This window comes from Caloenas nicobarica, chromosome Z (genome assembly GCF_036013445.1).
Source record: "Caloenas nicobarica isolate bCalNic1 chromosome Z, bCalNic1.hap1, whole genome shotgun sequence".
Classification (NCBI taxonomy): domain Eukaryota; kingdom Metazoa; phylum Chordata; class Aves; order Columbiformes; family Columbidae; genus Caloenas; species Caloenas nicobarica.
In genome coordinates, this window is record NC_088284.1 from 81,417,409 (window position 1) to 81,434,720 (window position 17,312).

Genomic DNA, 17,312 nt, shown 5'->3' on the forward strand with positions numbered 1-17,312 from the left:
CACTCTATGACTCCATAAAAAACTGACTTCCATCTGTCCCTCAACAGCAGCGTTAGACGAGGAAGAAGGAGCACAGAGGTTACTTCTACTGCAGCTCAAACTCAGCACAATCCTAACCTACTGCTGACACAGAGCAGATCCCAGTGCTTTGTTAAAACCGCAGGAAAAAACTCTCACATGCCCAGGGTGGGTGGATTAGCCAAGAAATCCTCAACTACAGTTTTGTCAATGAAAGAAGTGCAAATATGGTGGTCTTCCCATTGTTGCTTCTCTCTCCGTAGGCTGATCTGAAAGGAAAAACAACTGTGCTTATCAGTGAGGGGTTGTGTTCATCCCAGATGCAGTCTTCCACTTTCAGCATGGTTCTGCCTAAGGCAGGTGCAATGTCCTGGCAACCCACTTGCTCTTCAGCATCCTTCTGACGACCCAAAGAAAAGCAAAAGCATGACTTGGTCCTTGTGTCTTCTCACCTGTGTATATGCATATGCACATCTACAAGCATATGCCTCTCAGTCTGAATAAAAAGAGTGCACTAAACCCAAGAAATTATGACTGAATGGCAAAAAGGTGTATAAACCAGAAATCATATTTCAAAAGAAAACAGTGAGGTTGGTGCTGGTGTCTTGACATTTGAAAATGCTTCTCCCCCTCCACCATTTCAAACTACTGTTGGTAGGTTTGTACCACCTGTCATTGCTTCTCCAGATATCTCTACTGCTACATAATTTAATCATTCCAGCTGATGTGTCAAGCAGCTAAAGGTATTATTAGTTAAAAGTCGATAGCAGTTTACTTTGAAATCAAAGATTTGGGTTTAGGCTTTTTGACTATTAAGCACGGAAAAAAAAAAAAAAACAAACTATTGTTCCATTTTAAATGGTCATGTTTTCTTAGGTCTATTCAGAAATATGTCCAAATATCTACCAGTTCGTTAGTAATTCACACAGACATATAGCTGAAAAATGCGAAATTTACATTCCTGAATAAAAGTAAACAGAAAAATATGTATCTCCACCTCTCTGCTGAAATCTGACTTGAAGCCTAGATGATGACTTCAAATATAAATGGCAGAGTGCAAAACACCTGCACAAGACTTTTCAATTAATTAATCAAGTCCAGTAGTGCAAAGAATACTATTTTAGGAGTGGGTTTAGGCAAATATTAGTGATATAAAGGGTTTTCAGACTTGTTCTGTGAAACTACTCTATAAGGTTCCTTAAGAAAGTGACTCTAGGGGTTATATTTAAAAGTGGTGCATAGTGATTTAGTGATTTATACTAACGGGAGTCGCGTGGCTAAATCACTATGCACTGCTCTGAAAATGCACCCTCACAACCCTACTTGGCTGACCTCCTCCAAGGTTGTGTCTGCCCTAATCCAGCTGTTTTAGATAATGTGTAGAAGATTATAAACTATTGTAAGCTGCAATGGGATTCCTGTTGTGCTATGAAATCACATCAACATATACACTGATGCTAGAATTTAATTCGTTAAAAGAAAAAAAAGTCACTGCAGGACATGTTAGAAAGACTTAGACCTTGAGTAAATCTATGAATTTCTCAGGCAGTAGAATTGCCCTCATTGTCTGAAAGCAGAATTAATTTCTGTCAAAAAAAAAAAAAGGAAATAGTGAACCAGCCAGGTTTTTTTTTTTATCAGGCCAAAATTTGTCTTTATTCAGGTGAAGTTCTCTCTGTGCAGAATGAAGTAAATCCTTCATCCATTTTTGTTTTGTTGATCCAGTGGAAGGGCTCATTTGACCTTCCAGCAGAAGATGGATACTTTCCCAAGGGGAAGCCAAGAGGAAATGTTGATTCCAGCCTAAGAGGTGCTTATAGATGGAAGCTGTTCCACTATAGTATACGCTATGAGAGTGCTGTATTGGGATGCTTATAGCTCCCTGAGAAGCATTCCTATTCTTGTGCAAAGGTCCTTCCTCTTTCAGATTACAAACCCAAGTTTAGTGGAGGCTTCAGATTTTTTTCCCCCCCCTTCTTAAATCCTTCGACCTGGAGAAGAACATCCACACAGGTTCACAAAAGGGGTTGCAGCCGTTTAACTCTTTCCCTATCCCTTCTTAAGGTTTGGACTCCATCTGCCCTGATTTATTCTGCTTTGGAAATAGCTTAAGGTACAGTAACGAAAGCTGCTCTTGTTTCAGAGGACTGGCTTCATACTGAAGAAATGCAGCTAAGAACATAATTTTAATTATGCTAACATTATTTGTTATACAGGGAGGTCTCAAGTGCATCCCATTTTTTTAAACCCGCCTTGCCATTGTCTATGGTAGCCTCGAAAGTTTCTCCTTCTTTTTCCTTCTCACACTCTCTGTATGATTTTCTGAGGATGAAAGTACCATGATTTAAATTTCTATTTGACCCTAGCCCTCATGTCTATAGTCTCTTATCACCCAAAAATTCACAGATGTTAATGCACCATTCTCAGAATCTTACAGTTTTCCCAGCCATGCATTCTTGAGATAAGTTGCTTCAATTTTGGATCTAAGAAGTTTTATGAAGTGGAAGCCTGCTGGATTCATCCCAGAACAAATCTCCTTACATTTACTTTTGTAGTCTTTGGTATGTGGTACCAAAGTTGTCTTTGGTAAGCTATTAACCCCCACCCAGGGCCAGGCCTATGTGAGATGCTTAGAGCATACCTATGTGCAGCTCAAAGAGCATAACAGCTGTGTAGAAGCTTCTCATGATTCTGGCAAAGACACTGGACTTCTGGAGATAAGACGCATCCACCCAGTCACCAGCAGCAGAGAGTATCAGGCACCAAAAGCAGAGAGGCCGCTGAAGAGCTGCAGAAGAAATTGCTTTGACGACAAAAAACAAAGTGGCTGTGTGATGCAGCATCCACTGAAGTCCAGAAATAGCAGTATCGACAGATGTCTGATAAGGCAGAGTCACTCTTTGCTCTGAAAAGAAGTCAAGTATCCTGATTTGCATCCAAAATATGATTTGTGTATACAGCAATTTTGGGATATGATCTTTAATAACTACTGACTTCCCTCAAAATACCAAAATATGATTGTGGTCTATACATGCTGGACACAGAAATCAAATGGTGAGCGACAGCTACAGGACCCAGATATGGGCTTAAATTTGCAACCAATGAGTGTTACATACCAAACTGTATGAAAAAAAGCAACCATCACTGTTTATTTTCTATAGTCTAGCTGCTTACCCTGGCTCTGAGAAAACTGTGGTAAAGTATTACTTGGATCCTTTAAATAATGATGCTATTAGAAAAGAACAAAAGAACAGAAGAAAATACCTGAGGAAACAGAAATCAAATTATACCATCCAGTAGGTCTTGCTCCTGATGGTAGGTGGCACCTATGCATTAACCAACTGACCCTGTGCTCTGTTTTCTATTGAAGAAAATCCTCATTTGCATCACTGGTAGTGGGGTAGCACACATGTTGGGTGCTCAGGACTCAAGTTATGAAGGAACTAGAAATCTGGGGAAAGTCAAAATGCCCAAGAAAAAGTGCACTTACAAGCATAGCCATGAGGCCAGGCTGGACTGTAAGAGCTTCTCAGCTTTCCAAGGGTTTGGTTATATGACGTGCTGATTTCATGGACAAGGCTGGATAGAAAGTTCTCTTTCATTACCCCTCCAGAAAAGTGGCTGTCTTTAACCTCAGTCTTTTTAGTGATCCACTTTACAGTGTGAGACATAAATAGTTATTGGCAGAGCCGAGCATACAGGCAGGAACAGGGAATGAGGCTGTTGCTGTGTCTTCTCTGCTCCTGTCAGCAGCAAGGGCTACACCAGGCTATCATAACTCTGCTGTTCCCTTGCTATCAAATCCTCCCTTGGCTGCGTCCTTGGACTCAAATATAAAATAAAGGTATTAGAATGACATCCCATCAGATTTGAGCAACCTGGTCTAGCAGAAGGTGACCTTGCCCATGACAGAGAGGTTGGAAATAGATGATCTTTAAGTTCTCTTCCAACCCAAACCACTCTATGAACCCATTCTATGATTTCACTTATGGTATATAGAAAGTAATACAGCAAAAATGGAAGGTTGTTGTATGAGGCTTGCATGTGTTTTCCATGGTTTATAAGTACATACATCAAGAGTTACTCTGTCATAGCTGAGACAGAGAGCTGTTATCTTGCACAGAGCAGGTCCCAAGAGTAGGAATGGAGTAAAGACTGAAAAAGACAAGTGAAACAAAACTGTGAGAATATGCAATTTCCCCATGGCAATAACTGAGTCAAGGTGCTATTGACAGTTGGTTTAGAGGATATTAAAATAAAAGTGCTTGGATTTGATACTAGAGAAAGAAATGAACCTATTGCAACTCTGACTTTTGTATGGATGTGACCGTGAAACAAAGGTTAAACTCTTGGCTGTACCCTAGAGGAATGCATATGACCTCCTGCACATGAACAACCTCCAAGGGAAAGCTTATTATCCATTCCCAAGCACCCAAAGGTCTTCCAATTCAGTCAGGTGTTGAGCAATGTACGTCTACAGTGCTCAGCAGGAGCTAAGCCCAAAGGGGATCCCGCTGGCCTGGAACATAGAGATAAATGTTGATTGAATAAGACATGGTTCATAAGACTTTTGTCTTCACTCTTCACTGTGGGATGGTTGGTTTTGTTATAAAACTAATTAGCATACATGTGGAAGTACTTTGTGGAAGCAGCTTAATCCTAAACAAATGTGAAAATAAGCCTGTATTGTTTCTAAGGACTGATTTACGTTAATTATCTTCTACTTTAAAAAAGCTCACAGACTTTTTTTTTTATCATTGTTTCTTTGTGGAAAAATTAAGAACAGAGCATATCTGTAACCCACTTTACATACAAATTTCTTGTATTTCCAGCAAGGATGTATTTTCCAAAGGCAGAAAGTCTTGGTTTTAAGTCAAAAATGTTACTGCCCGATTGGCTCAACTCAAGCACCTCAATTCACATCTATTTACCTAAATTACTAGCTTCATTCTCAAAAAAATATGACCTTCTGAGAACCAGATTTATTTTTAGGAAGCTAAATATGAATTTAGGTATCTAAACTTAGCCACACTGGTTGGGGTTTTTTGTCTTTTTTTTTGTTTGGTTTTTATTTTTTTCCTTTTTTTCTTGTTTTTTTTTTTTGTTTTTTTTGTTTCTTTGTTTGTTTTTTTAATTTTCTTAACTACAGTGTTGCTCATTTGCCCACATGAAACACTTCAAGATGGTTTGTGATCTCGGGAAAAGACTAATTCACTCAAGTTTAACCAGCAACAATACAGCAAATTCAGCCAGAGAACATCCATAATGAAAGCATATGGATTTTCAGGGTGTACATCTGCGTTTAACTCCTGTCCGTGTGTGGCTCTTTGCCAGACCCTGGTCCTTTAGTCACCCTACACAGGCTAAAATGCATCTGAGCCTGAGCCATGGAAGGGATGACCTGGGTTTCAGCCTAGCGCAAAGCAGGAGCTCAGCAGCAGCAAACACCTGGACCCTGGTTTGCAATTGGCCCCAGGTGCAGAGATCCATTTGCACACAACCAGGATCCCCCTCATCCTTTCAAAGAAAGCTCCTTCCTCTTCCAAAAAAAAAATTTTTAAAATCCTGTAAATATTCTACACCAGTACAACTTGATCATGCACCTAAATCAGTATTATTTCACAGCAGAACTTCCCACAAAATGCTCACTGAGTAAACATCCCACTTCAGGGAATTTCTTTGCTGGGTGCTGACTGGCAACGGGAGAATATTATAAATTTGTAGACTTACCTGACATACCCATTTCTATATTTTCTGTGAAGAAGAGCTCGAAGTGTCCATCAGGATTTCTCCTGCCTCTTCTCCCTCTGTCTCCAGCGAGGGATGGGCAAAGAACAGGGAGAGGCATCTGTGCATCTAAGAATTATCCCCTCTCCTAGGAAGAAAGGACAGAGAGCCATGACTCCTTTCCCTCAGGTAGCCCTCACTAGAGTATATATCTAACTTCTTCATGTGGCGAAAAAATAAATAAAATAAAATAAAATAAAAATCTGCTTTTGTTTCATGACTCTTGCCTGTCTCTTTCTGAGGTGGAGGTCATAGGTCAAGGAGGAAGGAGTTCGCTGGCAACTTTGCCTTGCAAGAAGAGAATTGAAAGAAGCTGGATTGGAAGCAGGTAGGTGATTCTGGTAAAGAAGATGGGATCAGCCTGAGGGATCCACAGCAGTGCAACCTCCACAAGGATGTCCAGGGACCATCACAGCTCCTCACCTTCGTCCATGCCTCTGGGTCCTGGTGGGACACCTAGTGATGGCTCTGGGGTCTGGTAGCCACAGCAGCCTGGCTTGGCCACTGCTAATGTCCTAAAATATTAATAAAGTCATGCACATTCTTTCTTTTTGTATTTAACAAACTCCTAGACTGGGCTGTGGAGTGAGGTCAGCCTGAGACCTGACAAATAAATCAAGCTTCCAGATAGCCAAAGAGAAAAACAAGTCTAGAACAAAGACTCTTCGCCTCTCTCCAGATATTGCAGGATGCCTTCCCCTAGCAAAAAACCTGCAGATTTTTACAAGACATAGTCTTATTAACAGTCTATTTTTTTTTTTTTTTTCTCCTCTTTGACACACATTTTACAGAAAGACAGCGACAGATTAGGATAAGCTTGGCCGCTGCAGGTCTGTGATTTCACTGTGCTGGAGAAGGTGTCTTCCTCCCAGAGATGCTGCTACTTCTGCTAGAAAAACAGACACATGACACAGGGAATAAGGACAAGAAAAATTTCCCTCTCGGAAAGGGAACATTGTGAAAAATCCTCACTTCCCATCCTCTGAGCTATCATAGTTTTACTAAAATATGAAATCTGGTTCTCCCTTTGATTTTCTCTGTTGTTTCAAATTATCTGTTTAAAAAGATCATAGTGGCTATGCTCATAGCTTTCACTAAAGAAAGGTTTACACTTTCCCCAATCATATTTTGCCAGTCCGGAGTACAGAGCCAGTATTCTTACCCATTTCTAACAAAACCCCTGTTGTTAATGGATTTTCTTGTTTATTTCATTTAAAGCACTCCTGTGTTCAAACACTTTGAGTACTTAATGTAAAAATAGCTGACAATCTCAGGAGTGAACATTTTATTTGTAATACAGGTGATTTTATCATACGCCACAACATTTTTTTCCTCATCATTTATTAATGTTTTATATAGCTCATCAAAAATGAAGTTTGAGGTCAATAATTGCTGACACATAAAAGAACAAGGAAAAGGACAAGCAAGGACATTATCCAGAGGCCTGTACACTAGCAAAAACCCCATTAGATTTTCTTTGAACACCTTGAAAAATAGCAATTGCTAAAATGGGTCAAGTCAATGGAAAAAAAAAACAACTTATATTTTTTTTTTTAATAATCAACATGCTTTCAAGGTTCGTGTATACTCACATGTGCTCCAGAAAGCATCTGGCTTTTTATTGGTATCCCTTTCCACTTATCAGTTTTGCTGTGTAGCCTCTACTTTGCTTTGGTGTTGGGGAGTCCCATTTTCCCGTCAGCGCAGATCACTGAGCACAAGAGCTATTTTCCACTTGGCTCACAGATCTACACTACACGTTATTGACATGGCTGCATTTAATAATAGTTCCTGCTGATTCTGTTGTGGAAAAATTTACTCTTCATAAACTGTCTAGCATGTGGTGCCAGTGCATGTGTGTATAATTTTTTTTTTTTTGAGCGACTCTGGCCCTGGTTTAGCAAAAAAATGCTTGAGCATGTGCTAAAAGCTAAACACACTAGTTCCCACCTTTATTCAGCAAAGCACTGAAATATGTGTTGAGTCTGGCTGGCTTCAAAGGGACTTATGTACCTGCTGAAGTGCTTGTTGATTCAGCGTCTTACAGTCTGACCCTCTAAGGGATGAATCCCTTGCTCAGATACTCTCTCAAGTCTACCTACAAGTCCCTCCCTAGCTGCAGGATTTATGCTTTACACTACCAGAGACTTATGAATTTACAAGTTATCACATTTCCACTGGGCAAACATATTGCATGTTTCAGAAAATTGTTCTGAATATAGGATCAAAACTGCATCTCCAGAGCAGTCAGTGATCCACTTAATCTACACTGCTGTGTCACTTCATAATGTAACAGAGGGCAAAAAAGAAAACCTATTCAAAAAGTCCAGAATTGTTATGCAAAGAGCACCAATGCTTACATTTCAATTACAACAAGGTTTTCCTCTACCATACAGACACTCCCTACATATCAAAGGTGATTCCACCTTCAATGAAAACAAAGGCACAAGAGCCACATTTGTGTATGCCGTGGCACCTAACATTTCAAAGAAACTGCACACTGTTGAAATCTGAAAATATGATCACATCTTTTTTGAAGTTTGCATCAGCTGTTTATCAAAATAAATAAACATGAAACATGATGGGATCTGAGGTGAGAACTGGGTCAATTTGGTCATGAAAATGGCTTAGGCTAGTAGTTAAACTGCAACAAATGTTTTCCATGACATGATTCCTCTCCCTCCGGAATAAAGAGTTATTTCAAACAAGCAACAAAAGCCAACTGTGCTGCATTTCCTCAGTTTGCAAGCTCTTAGCATCATTTTATGGTGTCAACCTATTAGAAAAAATTTTTTAGAACTGTTCTCATTAGAACTGGAGCTGTCGGGGCATGCAGTGAAAACATGTAATTTTTTTACTGTAGGAAATACGATTCTGTAACAAGCAATATATTAGCAGTACAGCAGAAAACCTATCTAACGCTTCCTTTTTAAAAAAGTGATAATTTATATGTATATACCTTACCAAATGGCTTGCCTTTGATTTTTGAATCTATTTAGTGAAAGATGATTACAAACACCACTTAGATGCCTTTAGGGTTGTAACGCCTGAGCAAATAACTCTGCTGTCTCAAACCACTCCCTAGATACTACACAGGTATCAAATACAGGCTTAAATCTACAAAAGGACACCAGGTAACTTGCAATCATGGCAGAATCTATAGCTCCATAGAGGTTTCTAAGTTCTCTATAAAATGTATGGGAATAAAGGGCAGGTTGCAATTTCAATGAGCCAGTAGGAAAGATCTTTCTCTCTCTCAAAGAAAAAAAAAAAAAAAGAAAGTAGCTTAAATCCTGCTCCTTTTTTATATTCTAACCCCATCTTCCTGAGCCTGCCTTTTGGCTCCTCTCCTGAGATTGCTGGAAATATTGGTGTGAGCTCCAGCATCATGCTTGCTGAGCAACGCACTAACAGCTCTCACATAACACACCAACATCTTCCCCATCACCATCACTGTCTTCCCTCTGTTTGGTAAATGTGCTGGTGCTTTGCAAAAAGAGACAGTCCTGGAAGCACCTCGATTCAAATTTGTCGTCTGGAGGAGGGGCACCAGTTTTTTACAGGCCAATTTGCTCAGGCTGTCCAATATACCAGGCAATGTGGATTGCCTTCCTTTGAAGCAGTCAGTCTTCCCATGAAAGCTCAGAAATTCAATAGTGGTTTTCAGACTTCCTTTAGGAAACATTTCACCTGCGGTTTAGGCATTGGGGTGCCCAACCATCAGGCACTCCAATGCCTGACTGATTCCAACCCACGCTGGTGGGGGAGGATGGATGGATTTGTATCAACACCAACCTCAGTCTGCCTCCCTGATACCTGGGTTAGGAAAACCTGACCTATTGCATTATTTCAGCAGCTTCTCAAAATATTCCAGCACTTGTTAGCAGAGTAGGAGAACAGGAAAACCTAAGTGATATGGAACTAGGAGAAGAAAAAGAAAGAGCAGTGATTTTTTTACTGCATACACATGTGTACTTATGCAGATGCAGTTAACAATGAGATGGTCCTGCCATTAAATAGCTACCTTGTGAAATATTTACATATACAAAACTTATTAATTATTCATTTACTTCCAAACTGTTTTCCTGAAAGGACTATTTACTTCCTACCCCCATTAATAGAAGTGACCTAATTGAAAGCTAAGCTCATGGCCTCGTGCTTTCTAGGTTTAGAAACAAACCTCCCTTCCCCCCTGCTAGATCAAACATCACAATGTCAAATGCTCTGCAGACATTTCCCTCGGGAATCTGAAAGGCTAATTAGGGTGAGCTTCACCATAAAGAATACAGTTGTTAAAACAGCTTTTGTACACACTGGAGTAATGATCATTCTCTTACACACACGGTGATTTGTTGCTGCAATTTGCAGCCATATATCTCTTAGGAGCTAATTCGCATGTTGTTATTTATTGCACGTATGATTATTAATGATATCTTAGCAACTGCTGGAAATAACTTATTACACCTCAGGAAGTCAAGTACTTTAGCTCAGTGTTTACAGATCTAAGGAGACATCAATTTCTGCAGAAAATCAGTTCTCCATTTGGCCTCCTTCACCTCTACCCTAAAAAAACACAGTTAAGGTCTGAAATACCACCGTTTACAGATATTTTCTTGCACTGGAAAAATATTTACCATTATGAAATAAGAGAAAAAGCTGTCAATTCTTCCTACTTATTTAAAACAGCTCTTTCAGCAGATTAAAAAAAAAAAAAAAAAAAAAAAGGAGGATTTTTAAACACCTCTGAAGAGGAGAGAAAAAGTGCGACAACCAGTACTGACAAAAGTTACCCCTCTAGAATAAAGGACCACGTCCTCAAATCACTTGGAATATCTTATAGAGAAAGAACAAGATGAGAGCACTGCTTTTTCATTTAAAAATGCTGCTAATCTACTGAAACATACAGAGAAAAGGAAAACCTTGCAAGATCACTTACATATTTCACAGTGCTCTTGCTCCCAATTGCTTATGCTTTTGTGTCTTATGCCTCAAAAAATCACTAGTTTTCAGTTCAATGATATTTTATACAAATGTTGCTGAACCTACATTAAAACTGAGATCTTATCTCTTGGTGTCTGTGGAAAAAGAAAAAAAATAAGTGTAACCAAGAAAGACAGATGAACTCATTCTGCCTGATTTTGATCCCATTTGAACACAGAGTTTCAAAGTGTGAGTATAACACAGGCTTTATTGGAGATGTGTTCCCTTTAGAAGAGGCTGTGAAAAATTCATGGGTGTTCAGATGACTGCTAATAAAACAAAAATCTGTGGGTCAGTCTCTTTAGCACTTGCCTGTAGTCATCTTGTTTGTAGCACAGTCTGGTCCAGGAATTCGCCCTGGGTGGGCGGTGAAAAGTCCTCTGAAATGCAGCAAGCATGAGCTCTGAACATGAGTTTCTGGTAAATTTGCTGAAAGTAAACTGATGAAACCAGGAAAGAAGTGATGGTGATAGATTTTTTAAGAGAGAGGAAAAGCTGGTGGATTTTACTGACTACACAAGGTCCACACTTTTCTATCCACAGGTGCTAAAAAATAACGTAAATATTACATTTTACAGTTACATATTAACTTCTGATATGCAAAAAATAATTAAATATTATTCTATTTAAAGTAGATGGTATTATATAATTTATTTTAAAATTATCCTGATTGCTTTAACAAGACTTTCATGGTCAATATCAAATAATGATATTAGAACAAAGCAAATAAAATAGAAATCCAGTGTTCAGAATTGGATTATAATTTGCAGAGCTATGTTAATTTCATCTGTATATTCATATGGTAATGCAAAATACAGTGATCTCTAGTTAACATATTACAAAACTTCCTCACAATAGTTAAAAGCAACTTACTTTCTTCTTTTCTTTAAGGATGAGAACATATGAATAATTTGACCTCAGTTCTCAAAATGTTTTATGGCCATTTGATGTATCAAAATCACTAAAAATACAGTACTATTGATTGTTTTTCATTTGCTCTATAAATATTGTAAGCCAACTGTAACCTGAGTTATATTACTCTAAATTGATAGTAATGTGACCAGAGACCCGTCTAACTCAGAAGAGAATCTAGTTTAGGGTACACAGTGGTATAGATCTATAAGTATTTTACTTCTTTTTTTTTTAAATAAAAAATTAGGAATTCAGTTGGATATTATTACGGGCCTTATCTGGTTTGTGTCTTTATTTTTTCTTAAGAACTTGGATGAACGATGGAAGCTAGCTCACAAATATGTATTTGCATAAATTTGCGTGCAGGCAGCATCACAGGAACTCATATCAAAAATTTACTAAAGTTACTTTACCGACCCATCCTCCTGTTCTGCAAAAAGTACATTGGCAGGAGCAATGCCATGTGGTCAATTTTGATCTGGGCAGTGAATAAGAAAACTGCCAGCATTAACAATTTTAGCAAATAGTACTTTAAAGATCCGTGTCATGATGCTTTTCTTCTATGCACATTATGGCTGAACGGTTCTCAGTAACAAATGAGAAAAAATGTAAAATCTCTTCATAGATGTACCTCAGATGGAAAAGGCAACAGATTTGCCAAACATTTGTTGTGAATTGTTTATCTGAATGTGATGTTTAATGGTCTACTTCTTCTGTGTAATTTGAGAATCACATGAGAAAAATTACCCATGATCTCAGAGGTTTCTTTGTTAGCATCCTAACATTTGCACACATAAATACTGTGCTTAGACAGACAGATGAAGAGAGAAGCTGTGCCTTGCTGTTGTGCACAAAGTGCATAGTCCTGCACACTAGTGGGAAAAATTGTAAAATGTTCAAATATCTTCAACAGGGAGAGGAAAGAGGTGAGAAAGGATATCTGATGCATGCTGTGTCAAAAAATAATGACACTTGCTGGAGTTTTCTATGGCTTGAAAGGGTTGTTTTTGACAAGAAGTAGAGCCGCAGGACAGAGAAACCCACCTTGATCCAACCACTTATGTTGCAAACGAATCTTTTACCACCCCACCAACTTTGACAACATGCCATGACATTGTCACATTTATGTAGTAAAACAGGACTTTACATCTTGTGTCCTTACGGCTCCTCAGAGGATAAGGTTAATGTATAATTTGCAGTTCATTCGGGTTTTTTGTGAGTGTTTTGGTTTTGGATTTTATTTTTGTTTGTTTGTTTTTTAAGGAAGTGTACAGTAATGTTAAAATACTAGTGAAGTACATTGTTCCCAAAAGGCTCTGCAATGATTTTGGGGCTGAGTAACAACAAAAAAAGCCTTCAGGACTGACTGTCCCAGTATGACTGAGTAGACAAGACTTGAAGGAAAGCAATGAATCTGCATATCTAAAGACTATGTAAACAACATTAGATGAAACAAGTGAATATCAGGATGGAAAAGGCTGCAGGAGTTTTCAAGCAGATGTCAAAAAGCATACCAGAAAATGTCAAGAAAAGTATAACAAGCACTGGTTGCAGAGATTAGGGTGCTAAATATATGCATGATGAGCACACCATGCTAGGGCTTGCGGTTCTAGAAGCTGTTTTCCAACCAACACTGTTAAAAAACCCCCAAACCCTCAACACCACCACCACTAAAAAAAAAAAAAAAAAAAAAATCAGTGAACAAAGCCTGTAGATAATGGTGGAGTCAGAATGTAAACGGGGGGTACTAGGCAAATAAAACCATGGCTGAAACATGCCCCTGGAAAACCTCAATCATTGCTGTTTTATCAGAGCTTGGGCCAATTGTCCTGCTCTGTTAGGAAGGAGGACAAATAGGTAGAAATTTTTGAGAGAGTACAGTGGAGACTCTGAAGAGAATAATTATGGGGAGCATTGACTTTTGGAAACAGTTTTGTGGAAGTGTGAATAAGAAAAAGGGGTCTGGAAGTTCAGGGTGGTCTTATGTGCCAGGCAATAGCGAGTTTGTGTGTACAGCACTTACACGGCAGCAAGTCACGCTGTTTCAGGAGCGGTGCTGGCTTGGAAGCGTTGAGCGATGCTGATGCTTTCCTGTGGAAGAGCACCGTGGCCCCAGGGGAGCATTTCCAACTGGAGACCAACTGGGTTGTTCATCCTCTCCCTAGAGGTGCTGAAACGAGCACAGAGAGCAAATGGCTGAAATCCAGGAGGTCATGAGCTGGAAATCCATTGAAATTACAGCAACTAGGAGAAAATGAGCAAACCTTTATAGAATGTTGTGGAAGCAGATTCATCGTGGTATCTGTGGCACTTAATAATTATGGGATATCATGGATAGTCATCAACACCATATTGCACACAATGTACTTTGCTTGCAGATACAAAATTAAACAGTGAAGGCAAGAATATCGGGTTCTCCCTCACAAACTGACTGAAGAAGAAGTCACAATGATGTGAAATCGTCCCCTTGTACTTGACACTGCTGAGGCCCTACCTTGAATCCTGTGTTCATTTTTGGGCCCATCATGGCAAGAAAGCCCTTGAGGTGCTGGAGCGAGTTGAGAGAAGGGAAGGGAGCTGGTGAGGGGCTGGAGCACAAGTGTGATGGGAGCGGCTGAGGGACCTGGGGGGTTCAGCCTGGAGAACAGGAGCTGAGGGGAGACCTTCTGATCTCTGAACTGCCTGAAAGGAGCTTGGAGCATGGAGGGGGTTGGTGTCTTCTCCTGAGTAGCAAGTGTTAGGATGAGAGGAAATAGCCTCACGTTCCACCAAGGAAGGTTCAGACCTGATATTGGGAAAAATATCTTCACCGAAAGCATTGTCAGACATTGGAACAGGCTGCCCAGGGCAGTGGTGGAGTCACCATCCCTGGCGGTGTTTAAAAGGCGTTTAGACGAGGTTCTTAGGGACATGGTTTAGTGCTAGAGTTAAGTTAGGTTATAGTTTGACTTGGTGATCCTGAGGGTCTCTTCCAACCAAAATGATTCTATGATTCTATTCTACGTGTACTTGGCTAGGAGAAAACCAACGCCTCACCTCATGAACAGAAAGCTCATGCTTTGTTTCAAAACTGCTGTATAATGGTCAGTCTCAGCATGCAATTTTTGTTCAACTAGTGTACTTGGCACTGCGATCACCATGTGGAAACACTGATTTCCATTCATCCATGTCATGTGGTGCACCACTCTTCAGGCTATACATAAAATAACTACAGGCTTCCTGTTCAGCAGCACACGCTCCTAATTAAGTATCTGATTATATATTCCACTGATTTGTAAAACAACACAAGTACGAGATGTAAATATATTTGCATAGTCCCTGCTTAAAGAGGGTATTTCCACTAGAAGAGGATGTACATCAAGACAGCACCGTATTTAGTGCTACACGGTGAAGTTTTCCAGGAAAAGCAGCAACTGTAGATCTGACCCAGCGAATATCTATTGTCGCCAAGCAGTTCATGCTCCTGCAGTGAGTCTTGCTGAATTCATAGATGGCTTTAGGGAAGCCCGAATGAATTTCAAGTGTGGCCTGTTTCAGTGACTAAGCAAAACTGATTTGTTTTGCATTGCCGTGGGTTACAGAACATGAATTGCTACTGCAGCTCAGCTGCTCAAAGAACTGCTAAATACCAGCTGGGTTTATGCCTTTAAACCTAAAATGGTGGGTATCAAAGAAAATGCCAGTTACATGAGTCCAAGCCCTTCAGTCTTTGGATGGGTTCCTAATACAAATACTTAAGTCTTTCTGGTAACTTACAGAAGAAAAACTCCCTGAGCCTTAACTGGAAATTGTAGGTTTAGGAGACACATGCAGGAGGCTGGTGCTGCTGCATCCATGAACAGAGCACATCATGCTAAAGGACCAGGAATGGCAAAGACTAAACTTGCCAGAGCAGTTGTGAAAAGAAGACAGCTACTGTTATTTTCTGCTGCTATACACAAAAAGCAGTTCATTTTTCCAACAGCAATAGCAGCATAATTACAAGGGTAACAAGGTTTTAGCTGAATGATGCAACTTATCCATCACCTTATTTGTGTCACCCACCTTAATAAGATGCTGATTCATTTCCTCCAGTTGCTTAACGTTGCTAAAGTAGGTCTGAATTCACAATCCAGACACCCACCCAGCAGAAGGAAACATCATTTAAAAATTTGCAAAACTATACAACTCAGAGAGTGTAAGAAATAAGAAGTTAAAGAAGTCTCTATATTACTTCCAGGAATAACTCCTTTCATCTCTTTGGTGTGTGAGTTATGCAAACTTAGATTCCCCAAGAGATCAGCAAATAACCTAAAAGAATGTAACTGATGGTAAGGAAGACTTTGTTTGATCTTCTTACACACTACTTCTGATTTGGCCTTGACAACTTCAGTGAGACTTTACATGAATTTACTTCTACAACTGAGTCCTGCCTATGGCAGGGTCTGTCTCATTCTGACACTTTATTTTCCATGGCCTACTAAGTTTCCTAGTGGAAGCATTGACGAAAGCTGCCAAACAATCCTATGGTTGTAGGAATTGGTCCATATTTCCCCTCCCTCCATGCACATTTGAAAAAATGAAGCCATAAAAACATACTATACCATAATTCATCAAAAACAATGGAATCAAATAATTAAAATGTGGGAAAAATTTCCCCAATAACGATAGAAACAACAAAATAAATAAAATGTAAACTGTCTTTTATTAAAAAATGACACTATTTCTAGAGGGTTAGTACATGCTGGCAAATAGAAATATGAGGCTAGTTAAAGATGCAATGCTTGGAATCAAAGAACATTAAGCCCAACACTGAATTAAACACACAAAGAATTGGTACAAGAAATGAGAAGCTCTGAAACAAATTGAACAGTCTGAAACACCATCTTTCTAGCCAGGGAATGGTTAGAGGTCTCAAAAGATCTAAAATAAATTCCTTAAAGCTATAAAAACAAGAGAATGGAAACCACATGCAACATAATGGAGTCTCAAAGCACCAAAGAACTGCAGTCCAATATAGATAGATTACATGGATGTATATAGGTTACATTCGGCTTGGATGAGTTTTGAACATTTCTATACAAAGAGCTTTTTTTTCCTCTCCATCTCTCTTTTTTTTTTTTTTTTTTTTAAATAAATGATGCAGAATGAGCCTATTTGTGACACATCTGGTGAGCAATCACTCTTCCTGACCACTTTGTTTGACTTCCCCTCTCAAAACTGAAACTATCATAGAGTAGAGGATATTTCTTTTCGTTTTTCATTTGCTCTGTTCTTCTCAGTTTGTATGTTATTTGCATTGTTACAGAAATGAACAGAACTTGAGCAATCTTGTGCTGGTATCTGACATGGGAAGGTATTCTGTACTTTATTATTCTGGTGGCTTAGTGAGTGTGACAGAGGATGAGGTTTGGTTCTAATTTTGTCATTTCATAACTCACCGTTAACAAAAACACTGTCAGGGCAGTAATTAAGGTGAATACCAGCAAGACACAGCGTTAAGTATCTTTTGAGTTGTAACTAGGAACACTCCTCAAGTGTTATGAAAGGTGGCAAAATTCAAGAGATGTTCAAGAGATAAAGGATGAGACTCCACTTTGACTGTTCCATTACCTAAGGGTTTTCTTTTTCTTTTT

General features: G+C 39.2%; 1 long non-coding RNA gene across 2 annotated transcripts; it reads right to left on the reverse strand.

The window, feature by feature from the left end:
- Window positions 1–1,715: 1,715 nt before the first annotated feature.
- Window positions 1,716–7,498, reverse strand: LOC136002303 (uncharacterized). Of its 2 annotated transcripts, XR_010607895.1 has the most exons (5): window positions 7,398–7,498; window positions 6,229–6,320; window positions 5,749–5,893; window positions 4,091–4,173; window positions 1,716–2,923 (listed from the first exon to the last, which is right to left on the reverse strand). It is a non-coding gene; the product is annotated as an uncharacterized LOC136002303 (long non-coding RNA). The 2 variants fall into 2 exon arrangements; XR_010607896.1 differs by lacking the exon at window positions 6,229–6,320.
- Between the last annotated feature and the right edge of the window lie 9,814 nt (window positions 7,499–17,312).